Here is a 12,679-nt window from a genome sequence, read left to right on the forward strand (position 1 = left end):
ACTGAGTCCGTCACGGGCAGAATGAAGCACTCTGGGCACTGTGCCCCCTCCAGAACCAGTGGAGAGATCCATCCACTACCTCGGTCATTAGCAGGATGAAGCACTCTGGGCACCATGCCCCCTCCAGAACCAGTGGAGAGATCCATCCACTACCTCTGTCCTTAGCAGGATGAAGCACTCTGGGCACCATGCCCCCTCCAGAGCCAGTGGAGACTGTTATCCACTTGAGAGACTGTGGCTTTGCACTCTCCAGAATGGAACAGTGGGCAAGCCACCCACTGTAGAGACTTGAGAGACTGTGGCTTTGCACCCCCCAGGATGGAACAGTGGGCAACCCACCCACTGTAGAGTCTTGAGAGACTGTGGCTTTGCACTCCCCAGGATGGAACAGTGGGCAAGCCACCCACTTGTGAGACTTGAGAGACTGTGGCTTTGCACTCCCCAGGATGGAACAGTGGGCAACCCACCCACTGTAGAGACTTGAGAGACTGTGGCTTTGCACTCCCCAGGATTGAACAGTGGGCATGTGGCCCCCTCGTGGATTTGGCGTCGTGCACTCAACCGGCTGAGGTGCCCCCCCTTTCCCTCCCCCTGAGATGCCTGTTTAGTTGCTCTCTGATGCCCCTGCAGTGTTCTCTCCGTCATGGTCGGGGATCTTGTGTGGGCCTCGCCCATACCGTGTGGGCCCAGTGTTCCACGGACTTAATTGGAACACTACCTGGACTACTATGCTTGGTATATATTTTGTAAATGGTGTATATATATATTTTTGCCTACTTGATTTTAATATATTACAATGGTTACACTCATTTTCTATTGTATTTGCATTCTTCCAGGGGGTTGGGGGGTGTAACTGTGATGTATTTATATGCATTAGTGTGTGTGTTGTAGTGGGTGAGGGTGGGGGAGTTGCATGTGTGTGTCCCTGTTTTTTCCCTCCCCCTCCCCCCTCCCCTGTGTCGTAGGTACAGTACTCACCGTGGTCTTCGCCGCTGGCGTTCGTGCTCCTGGTAGAGGAGCAGGAAGACTATCGCAGGTAGAATTTGGAGTTCCGGGTCCATGGTGTCCTCGTTCCTCGTGGGGTGTGTAGAGATGAGCATTTTCCCGTCGGAATTTCTGTTTCCGCCGTGTTTTTATCCGCGGTTAATCCGCCCCGGAAAAGGTGGCGGATTGGTGGGTTGTAATAGTGTGGGCGGTACATTGTCTCCAGCCTGTCTGTTGGTGGTGAGCGCCGTGCTGTTTGTTCGTACCGCCGTGGCGGTCGGAGTTTTAAAGTGGCTGTCTTTGATGGCGGTTTCTGCCACGGTTGTAATTGCACATTTTTTACCGCCGGCCTGTTGACGGTCTTACCGCCACTTTAACACCGTCCACCAGGGTTGTAACGACCACCTAAATGTTCATTCACAATGCAAAGCTAAAAATAAGAATTAAAAATGCATCACAATGGGGCTTGACCAGGACATCTTCTCTTTGCAAACTTCAAGTTGAGAACCCAAAAGACTGCCGAAAGAGAGAAAATGACCCTCAGTGGGAACTGGGCAATGACGTCCCCCTCCCAGAATGAGTACCTTCTAACCCCAGTCATCAAGCTTCCCTTTTAAATACCTTAAACAAGTTGGAGAGGAGAATTCCAGAAACTCTCCCCTCCCATACTGTAAGTTGTTGTTCAAACGCTTGCCACAACAGGTCAGTTTTGGAAAGGAGCAAGCGTGAGAAGGGCCAACTCTTGCAGTGTTTTTCCCAAGACCTAGCTGTTCCCTGCCTTACCATAAACATTTTCAGTCTGGTACATCTTATTATCAGTGCTCTTCACAAAACATGTTGCACAAGACAAGCAGTGTGCAAAAAATACCTGACAGTGTGTGAAGCTAAGCTAAACACAAAATGGAGTCAGTGGTGAAGATGAACCTAGTGGTTAAATATGAATAGCATTACAGGAGAAGAAGAAAAGACACAAAACAGCAAACTTTCCCTTCACTCTGGCTATTCAAAGAGAGTAATTGGAAACTCAAACTGAAATACCTAAGTTAGACAAATCTATGACTACAGAAATTAATTAAGCCCAGTTCATTGTTTGTGGAAATGCCCTATTTCTATTTCTATGGCAGGTCATCTAGGCATCATACCATTCTTGAAGATGTATGTGTTTATTGTTCATTGTTTATTAATAACAGAGCAGAAATGTAGAAAATAGCTAAAATGGCAATTCAAAGGTGTAGATAGAGGTGTCAGAAACATATTATGGGTGGTGTGATACAGATACAAGTGATGAGGCATTTAAGGGTAATTAGATTCTGGCACGTATTACAAAGTGACACAGACAATACTATACCAGGATGTAAATAACATGATCAATAAGTGTAGCATTTATTTTGTGATGATCAGTACTGGGGAAATGTGTAAAAGATATAAAAGCAGCTGTCTCTTGAACACACTTAAACATAAGTAACAATAGTTTATATAACATGCTGGTTTAGTCTAAAGACAGATTGAAGAGTGTTGAAATACCAAAGTGACATAATTATCTAAGTCTGACTATGAAGCTGACTTTGGAACTCTGCTACCTAGAAGATCATTATTTGTTTATAAACATCTTCAAAAATAGGGTTGTTCGTTGAGGGGGAGGAAAGCTCTTTGCAAGTAACAATCACAATTCTTGGAGGGTGAACTACAAAAAGTAACCTGTGCTTAACCTTCTGGTAGCATGGCAAAAAAACAGTCAGGCTTAACTTAGAGAAACATTGTTAGGTATTTATGCAACACACTAAGGTTAATTAAAAGAAAACAAAACACAAGAAAAATACTATTGCAATTTAAAATAATACAGTAAAATTAATACATAATATGAGACCCAAAGGACAAAAAAAAATTAACAGAGCCATACATATGTAATTTTAAAGATTTAAGTAAAGATAGCACTAAGAAGCTGAAGGTACTAAATGTAGGTATCTGGTTGAAGTAGACCAGGTCAAAGTCACAGGTTCACTGCAAAGATGTGTGGGACGAAAACAGAGACTGGGTTAATCAGCTGAAAAGGTTACTTTCTCAAAAATCAAAACATTAGGATTTCACAGGCGGAGATCAAATTATGCCAACCAAGGACTTAGAGCTGAGAAGGTGGATCAAAAACTCACTCCAGTAGAGGCCATTAAGGCTTAGGCAGGTCCAGCTGAAGATCCAGCCAAGACCAGCTGCAGCAGGTAATCTGGGCAGTTGCCAGGTGGCCTCTGGAGCTGGTTGTGTCCCTGTAGCTCAAAACGGAAGGTCAGCCAACTGACCATTGTTATAACTCAGGCTAGCCCAGGATGAAGGGAGGAGTTCCAGTCTTCCTTCTCTGAGAGCAGGGCAGGCTTCAAACAGCACGACAGTCCGTAGAAGAACAAGGCAGGGCTCAAGAAGCAGGGCAGTCCTCTGGGGAACAAGGCAGGTTTCAAGCATCAGGACAGTCCTCTGAGTAACAAGGGAACTCCCAAGCAGCAGGATGGTCCTATGGGGAACATGGCAGCCCTTCTTCTGTAATGTCTACAAGAACAGGGGTGTACTGAAGAGTTGGTCTGAGGGTCGTCCAATATTTAAATCTAGTGCCAGCCTTTGAAGTGGGAGAAACTTCTAGGCCTTTCCTACATCTAGCTCTGAAAATGTTTCCCCTTGCCCTGCCCAGGCTCCAAGAGGTCTAGGGTGACAAAAGACTGGTTTCAAGTTCTTTGTGAGTGTGCTGGAGGCAGCTTCTTTTATGTAAGTGGAGCAGGGAACATCTTTACCCCTCTCAACCGAGCAGGGTGGCTCTCTCCCAGCTACATCCATGTCCTATGTTTCACTTTCTTGACCCAATTCACATTGTTGATAGGGGAGTAATTAACAGGCCAAAACATCTGAAAACTCCAAGAAGGCCTCAGAAAGTGTAGGGCAGGAAAATGCCAACTTTCTAGTAATCTAAAATCTGACTTTACTGTTAAGGATGATTTAAATTTATAATTATAATTTATTTGAGTCCAAACATGATCTTTCTATCTTCTCCCAATCAAACTCTAGCACTTATTAAATGTAATAAGCTAACACAATCAAAGAGGTAGGACTTGCAGTAGTGAATACAAATGTAGGAGTTTTTAGCTATCAGGACGTCAAACTTAAAAACATGTCTGAATTTTTAAATAAAATGCACCCTGCCCTATGGGCTGTTTAGGGCCTACTTTAAGGGTGGATCCTATTTATTGAAAAGGAAGGTTTAGGCCTGGTAAAATGTTTATTTTGTCAAGTTGAATTGGCAGTTCAATACTGCACACAAGCTGCAACAGCAGTCCTGAGACACGTTTGAACGGCTACCGAAGTGGGTGACATAAAAGTGCTACAAGCCCTCTAGTAGCATTTAATCTACAGGACTTGGGTACATGTAGTACCATCTTACTAGAGACTTATAAGTAAATTAAATGCACCAATTGGCTGTAAGCCAATTCACAGAGTACTAACGCCACCAAAAATTAATTTCAGCAATCAGGAGGGGAGAAGAAAAAGGATTTAGGGGAAGATCACACCAAAAGCTGACAGGTCTAACAAACATGTATGAATATTTTTTAGTATGGCACCTAGCTAACATTGTGAATGTGAATCTGATGGATGTCTGCACCCTAAACCATAATGGAAGGAAGGACGAAGTATTATTTCAAATGAGATCAGTGTGATGTCATCCTTAGTGGTGGTACAGTGGTTTATTTTCTTGTGAATGCAGGCGGTACCTCATCTTTGTTGATTGCAGCGGGCTCGGTGTGTCATCTTGTTGCCGTTAGGCATTGCGGTGGTGATGTTGGGGCAGAAGAGGGGGTAAGCCAAGTTTATGTGATGAAAATCACATCAGGGTGAGGGTGGAGATGGTTTCACGGACTTCAGTGGTATGTTTGCAGAGATCAGGCGTTGAGCAGGAGGCATCAGAGTGGTTGCGGTCAGCAAGGTGACATGGTTTCAGTGAAGGTGGGAGATCCAGAACTGCAGAAGAAGAGGCAGCAGTGGCACATAAATGGTCCTGCTGTTGAGAGAGGGAACGCGAGGCAGCAGTTGTTGTGGCATCCGGGATCCAGGGCATGGAGTTCGGTGGCAGGGTACCTGTGACTGGTCGGACAGCAAGGGTTCCAGTGGCATGTGATGTAATTTTCAAAGTGTGCTGATATCTGCAACTTGTGCAAGGTGCTGGTGGCATATCAGTCAGTCCATTGTAACGAGGTTAGTGATCTTTCTGCAAACCATATGAGTCTATAAGTGGTTTGCATGCTTTCCTTTCAGGGTTTCTTCAGTGCTTAATGGGCTAATAGGGCAACATGAAAGTATTCCATGTTCCCACCAGGGTTTTTTCATGTGTTCTGCAAGAGCATTTAATTGTGGCAACAAAAAAGGTGTAGGTTTGAGTCTAAATCAACCCCGATTTTCTGTTGAATGGCAGAGCCACGTGCCATCTCAAGGTAGACTATGTATAGACACTAACCGAAGTCAGTGTCTTCCGTAAAATTCAGGGATAACCCAATTGTGAATGCATAAAATTACAAGTGCAGCAGTAATATATGTTTCCAGAGTGCGGCCATGTGTCATTATGCAATGTTCTAGAGTGTGAAAATAAAAACATTCCTTTAATACAGAACTTGAACTTGAAAGTTTTGTACAACATGGAATAAATAATATAGAGTTTATGCATGCTAGATTTGCAACTGCATGTGCTACAACAAATACTTCTAGGTATGAGTACACAAACACAATTCACAGGTAACACATACTGGAACAACACATATAAGTACAAATGCACACATAGACACATATGGATACCCAGACACTTAAACAGGCTTGGTAAAGAGCAGGGCAAAGCACATGACTGAAAACGGATATAGAGATGGATATGTAACACTGCTAACAGAAGATGTATATAATTCTCTATAAGACTTCTAAGTGAACATGTTTCTATCACTTTATTCAAAGCAACTGTGTGAGAAATAGAAGTCCCAAAGTCTTTCTCTGTTCCTTTAAATTCCAGTAACTTTGAAGTTAATTCAGCTTAAAGAAATTGTTCTGCTGCCTTCAAGTAATTCAGTCAGGGCTGTACTGGACATAAAGGATGGAGTGACCCCGAAGCCTGATAGCCGGAGAACCAGGGGTCTGCTTTTAGGAGTGGATTGAAGGAGGGATGGTCAGCTATTCAGCCTGATACACTGCAATGACGGAACACACAAAACTATAATGTAGACATGCACATAATTTTCTCCCTAAAATCTTCCAAGCAAAACTCAGACTCATCTGTTATATTTAATTTGTAAACTCAGGGGCTGATAAGTACACATATTCCAGGGCTGCTTTTAATTTCCAGTCCATCACAGGATTCTGGGCCTGATTTACATCTTGGCGCAAGTGTTGCTCTGTCAAAATCATGATGGATAGCCCGTCTGCCATTAGACTATCTCCATAGGATATTATGGGATCATAATACAGCCAACGGGATAACCATCACGTTTGTGATGGAGTAATGTTCTATACCAAGATCTAAATCAGGCCCTCTGTTTTCAATACATATTAACCAAGTCAATTTATAGTCACTTCATGGCCCATTCTGTGAAGTAGATTCCAACTTCATTCAGTTGTTAAATCACACTAAAAAAATAGTATTATCCAACCCTATACAGTATTATGGTAAAAAAATTACAATATTAAATAAGCAGGAATATTATTTTGTGCTATGTTATGTTTTAGGTTGTTTGTATAGTGGTTGTATATCAAAGTTGCTTTGTGCTGTAGAGCATAACACAACAATCAATAAAACAAACATGTTTATTGAGTCAATGTACCTTAGCGGTAAGCTTTTCATTTCCTTCCACAGGCAATGTTGAGACCAGTTTGCAGGCTAACATCATTGGCTATCATCATCTATATTTTGCATAATAAAATCAAGGAACAGAATCACTGTTTATGTTCTAAATGTTTATAATTAACTTCAGTGCCTCATCCAGAGGATCTCATGTTCATCAATCTGTGACCAGTGTCCTTGGAAAGTTAAATAACTTGACATGCTCATGCCCAACAGCTTGTGGTACTTCCCCAGTCTCAATGCCCAGGAAGCCTTGATTCCTTATTAGCCTGTTTTTCTACATTTTGCAACAATAGAGAGAGGCCGCTTACATACGTTTCAAAATTCAAAAACAGTGAAGAATCTGCAGCCTGTATAGTCGACTGAAGTCTACCAGTAGTGTTCAAAATCCTCAGAAAGCATTTATTTTGGAAGAGGGAGCTCGTTAGAATAACTGTCCCCAGTTTGAAAATGTATTTTCCCTTGAAAATTCTCCTTCAGATGGAATGTTGATTCTCCTGAAGATTCCCCACCTACTCCCCTGTTCTAAGGGGAATATGTTTTGTAATATTTTTGTTCTGGTTTATTTTCATCTTGATTGTTCTCTGTTGAGTGCGTTAAAATCCTTTTACTAGCACTCCCTTCTTGCAAGGCCTCTAGCAACAGCTCCTTCATTGAACCATCAAATAATTTTGTTTGTTTTTGTCATGCCCTGGTCTGCCTGCGCTTTGTGTTCCCCATTGTTATCATTATTTTTAAATTAGGTAGGTGTCATGCACACTACTATGTACTTTATTTTATGTTCTCTGCAGAGTGTTTAATGTAAAAGGCATGATATGCACTTTAGCTTGTGTGCATTTAAACAAGTCTGTTTAATGAAGTACAGATGCCTGGTATTTTTGTTCAAATGACATGCACTGCTGTGTAATCAGTTGAAGGCCTCTTTTTCCTGCTGTCCTTGTTTACTGCCACAATTACTGGTATTTTTGTTTCCACAACAGCTGCTGACTAATTGTACACTGCTGAGTAATTGAAGACCTCCGTTTCCTGCTACTCTCATTCCCTGCCAGCATGTCTGATTTTTTACTTTGGTTGTACAATGACTGCTGACTATAAACGCATCTGTTACCTGACTCTGTTTCCTGCCAAAGACTGGTATGATTTGCAGGCAGCACTCACCATGTGCATGATAGTCTATAAATAACACACTTGAGGTGTGGAAGCCCACTTGTCTTTGTCAATTCATCTAAAGAGAGAGCTGGGTCTCCTGCCAGCACCACTCATGGGTTATGAGCCCTGCTGCCTGCAATAAGAGCAGCCTGTACAATGTTGCTTGGAAGCTAGGGGCTTGCAACCTCTCTTGGAATCCTAACCCTTCAAGACTTTTTACAGCACTGACCCCTGGAATCCGGTCATTTAGCCAGCACCACTGCGTTCCCTCACCTTGGCCATACCCATCATTCTTTCATTGGCACTACTACTCCAGCTACTTCGGCCATGACAAAGATATCAAGTTAGAAAGCTGCTCCAGCAGCTCTCATTTTTCATTTGATCTTTTCTTCAAGGACACCCATAGAGTTTGAATTTAATTGAAGAACCTTTAGGGGTAGAAAAAGATAAAAGGACCCCTAAGTGGACATCGATTTAGCAGCCAAAAAAAAACCTCTCTAAATGAACCTTTTTGAAAAAGAACAGTTATTGACCTGAGTCTCAATTTACCTTACGAAGAGCAGAATGGTAAAATTGATGGTGGTCTCTACAAGTGAGTTTAGGTGTTGTGGAGGTATGTCACAAATAACTGGCAGAGGGGCAAGAAAAGCATGCTCAAGCTGATTGTAAAGCAATAATGCATTGTTGCCTAATATAATTGTGTTCTTTTGTCACAGAGTACCTCTGTGCTTTACTACTTGAAGGGTCCTGCTCAAAAGGATCAGGATACATTTGTCAATTCTTTACATGGAAGCTGCAGGTACACCAGAATCATTGCCCTCTGTCTCTTTTCTCTCTCTCTTCCTCTCCCAACTATAGTTTCCCCCGGGGTCAATCATAGCTCTCAGTCATATTTTCTGATAGCAATCGGTAAACTCAGGGGAAGGGATGGAAGATCTTTGCTTTTGCAGAGGTTTGGGGAATTTACGTGAGTAACCATTGGGATGACAGTTTTGGTAAGTTTAAGCGCCTGGTGCACAGATCAATGAACAACTTTCATGTCAAAGTTTAACATCCAAACACAGCTAACTCATGCATTTACCCTTCTGAAGTTGATTAAGCATATGTCATTGAGTAAGGTGCATCTATCAGTTGGTATTAATATGTTTAGTGACCAGGTGCTGGATCACAAAACATGTTTTTACTGGTGCTATTTCATGTCCTTAGTGGTATGTTAAGGCACTATTTGCTCCAAACACCTTTCTACAATAAATTATGAAAACAGGATTTTAGAGGTCATAATATGTGACATGAACATTGTTGAACATTTATTGTGTAGTATTTTATTGTGGTGGTTATATGTTCTGCTGTGCTGCTGTGTTTTTGTGCCGTATTATTGGTATGTGATTTTGATGTATTTTAATTCAGTTATTGTATTTTTTATTTTGACTGTTTTGTCATGACGTGCCACGTTATGTTTTATTTGGTTACTTTTGGAATGTGTAGGAGGCTGGCCTGGTTTGTAGTGGGTACCTTGGGTACTTATACCTCATATCAGGTCCAGTTATCCCTTATTAGTTAAGCAGTAGTGTTCTATCAGCTTAGGCTGAGAGAAGTAGCTATAGCAGAGCATCTAAGGCTGAACTAGGAGACTTGCAACGTTCATGCAATACCACTTATAGTTACATAGTACTTATACACAAGTAAAGACAATACTCAGTGTTACCAAAAATAAAGGAAGTTTATTTGGGTGACACAGTACCAAAAATATCTTAGAGGTAATACTCCTTCTGGAGGTACGTATTATACACAATATTTACACTAGACACCAACATAAGGCAAGTAATTAGACATAGGATAGTGCAAACAATAGGAAATGCTATAAAATGCAATGGGAGAAAATAGGTATAGGGGCAACACAAACCATATACTAAGAAAGTGGAATGTGAATCACAAATTCCCCCCTAGACAAGTGTAGTGTGCGCAGAATCTCTGGGAGAGTAAGAATACAGTAAACAAAGGTAAATTACCCCAACCCAGAGCCCAGAAAAGCAGGAGTAAAGTACTGCAAGTTTCCATAAGACACACTACACTTCGTGATTGGGATTATTGTAGTAGCCAACTAAGTCTGAAAACAACAACTGCTGGATTCCTGGACCTGAGGACCTGCTAAAGAAGGGGACCAAGTCCAGAAGTCGAAAGAAGTTCCAGGAAGGACAGGAGCCCCTGTCAACCCAGAAGAGGGTGCAAAAGAAATGTCCCCGTTTGGGTGAGGACTGCAGAAATGCATCCTAGGATGATGCGAGTGGGTTCCTGAATGATGCAAAAGATGTCCCAGGATGGGTGCAGACGTGATTTTGTGTTGGAAGTCGGCAACAAGCCTTGTTTATGACAAAGTTGCGTTTTGTGTCAAAATGACACTGGCTGGACCCAGGAGGGACCTGGGGGCCTCAACTCTGTGAGAGGAGGCAGAGGGGGCGCTCAGCACTTTAGAGAGTCCTCATGCCAGACAGCACCCACGGGAGTCCCAGGACATGGGGACAAAGGAGGTACAAAATGTGGTCGGTGGATTTGGCATCCTGGGTCCTGTGGGATGCAGCTCCCTCCGTCGCCAGTGCCTCGGCTCCTCTGCCAGATGATGCTAATGCACAGAAGGACAGGGTGACAAAACAAAAAAGGGTGGAAGAGACAAAGGATACACTTGATCAATGGGGGCATCAACACCACCATTGGTGTGCATGACACACACACACAGGGAACAGCCCTAAGCACTAGGCAATGCACTACCAGTCACAATGCTAGTCACCAGCCCATGGATAGGGACACCTAACGCCAACTGCAGCATACCTGAGACCCACAGACCCCTGTCCAGTAGTGGATGCCTACTAGCTTGGTTGTAGTACTTTCACATCAGAACCCTGCTCAACATGGGACCTACTCTGCAATGTCAGGCCAGGCCTAGGGGCACCCACAGGCCCACATCCCCCACCTGGATCCCACCCCACCAGGCGCAAGTTGTATATGTACTCACCCCCTTGTGGCTGCTGTGATGCTCCCATGCACCCATCCAGCTCAAGATAGGCCACCGCCAGTATGCAGGACATCATGGGGGTCAGGGTTTGACGGGCACCCCTTCCTCGTTGGAAAGGCATCCCCAGCTGCGCCTCCACCTTCTTCCGTGCCCAACTTCTCAGGTCCTCCCACCACTTCTGACAGTGGGTGCTCCGCCTGCCGTAGACCCCCGGGGTCCCCACATCCTTGGCGATAGCACGCCATATGCCCTTTTTCAGATGGGCGTTAATCTGCAGGGAAATGCACACATGGAAATGTATTAGTCCAACCGTCCTGCTTGTTACACTCATGGCCCACCATAGCCCTTCCCATCCCCTTGTACACATACATGGTACAGCATACATGATGCACGCTGCCCAGGGGACATCCACCAACTCCCCCTACACGAGGCTTTTACACACAGCACTCCATGCATTCATGCCGCATGCATCGGGCTCACAGTGTACTGACCTGTTGGTCTGGAGGCCCATACAGCAGTCTGTACTGGGGTAGGACCCAAACCACCAGTCTCTCCAACTCTGCCAAGATGAAGGCAGGGGCCCTTTCCCCAGTGACAAAAGCCATGGTCAGTTCCAGACACAGGTCACAGAAGCACATGCAGTGTAGGTCCTCTCCTGTTGAAGGTCAGGTAGCAAGTGAGTGAACAGATAGAAAATGGCGGTCATGTCCGCGGCGGTGTGTACAGTCACCGCCGGCATACATCACCATTTACCACTGTACCCCATAGGGCCCAATATAAACCAATGAGGAGTTGCATGGCGGTTCTCAACCGCCTCCCGCAACGGCGCACAATGCCAGCGGAATTATAACATTCCCACATGTCCATCCATACAGGACAGGCTTGCGCCATTTCAGGGGGCTGCAGGCCTTGGCTCCTAACTGCATCACAGTACACACATGCACCATTTGGACCTCTCCAACAAAATACTGTTACAATCACAACATTCATTGAAGTGTAGTGGTTGGAAATATGAGATACTGACCAGCTGCTTAACATTTTGCCCCATTGATTGCAACCACTGTGGATGAATAGGAGAGGGAGACATCCCCCGTGTACAGACCCTTGGTGGACTTGGCAACAATGGAGAACAGGCACATTATCCTCACCTATAGACTGGACAGGACCACAATCACAGAGCGTTATGGCCAATTGGAGCCTGACCTAATCTCTGCTATCCGTCACCCCACCGGGATCCCCCCTCTTGTGCAAGTGCTATCAGTGCTCCATTTCCTGGCAAATGGCTCCTTCCAAAGGACAGTGGGATTGGCAGCAGGAATGTTTCAGCCAATGTTCTCAATAGTGCTGACCCGAGTGTTGTCTACACTGATAAAACACATGCTCAGCTACATCATTTTCCCCCAGGTGGAGGATTTGGACACAGTGAAAGCTGATTTCTATGCAATGGGACATAACCCCAACATTATTGGGGCAATTGATGGTACACATATTGCAATTGTCCCCGCCCGGTGAAATGAACAGGTGTTCAGAAATCAAAAGAGTTTTCACTCCATGAATGTGCAGATAGTGAGCCTGGCAGACCAGTTTATCTCCCACGTCAATTCAAAATATCCTAGGTCTGTTCATGATGCATTTATCCTGAGGAACAGCAGTATCCCATATGTGATGGCTCAACTCCAGAG

Source organism: Pleurodeles waltl, chromosome 12, assembly GCF_031143425.1.
Source record: "Pleurodeles waltl isolate 20211129_DDA chromosome 12, aPleWal1.hap1.20221129, whole genome shotgun sequence".
Taxonomy (NCBI): Eukaryota; Metazoa; Chordata; class Amphibia; order Caudata; family Salamandridae; genus Pleurodeles; species Pleurodeles waltl.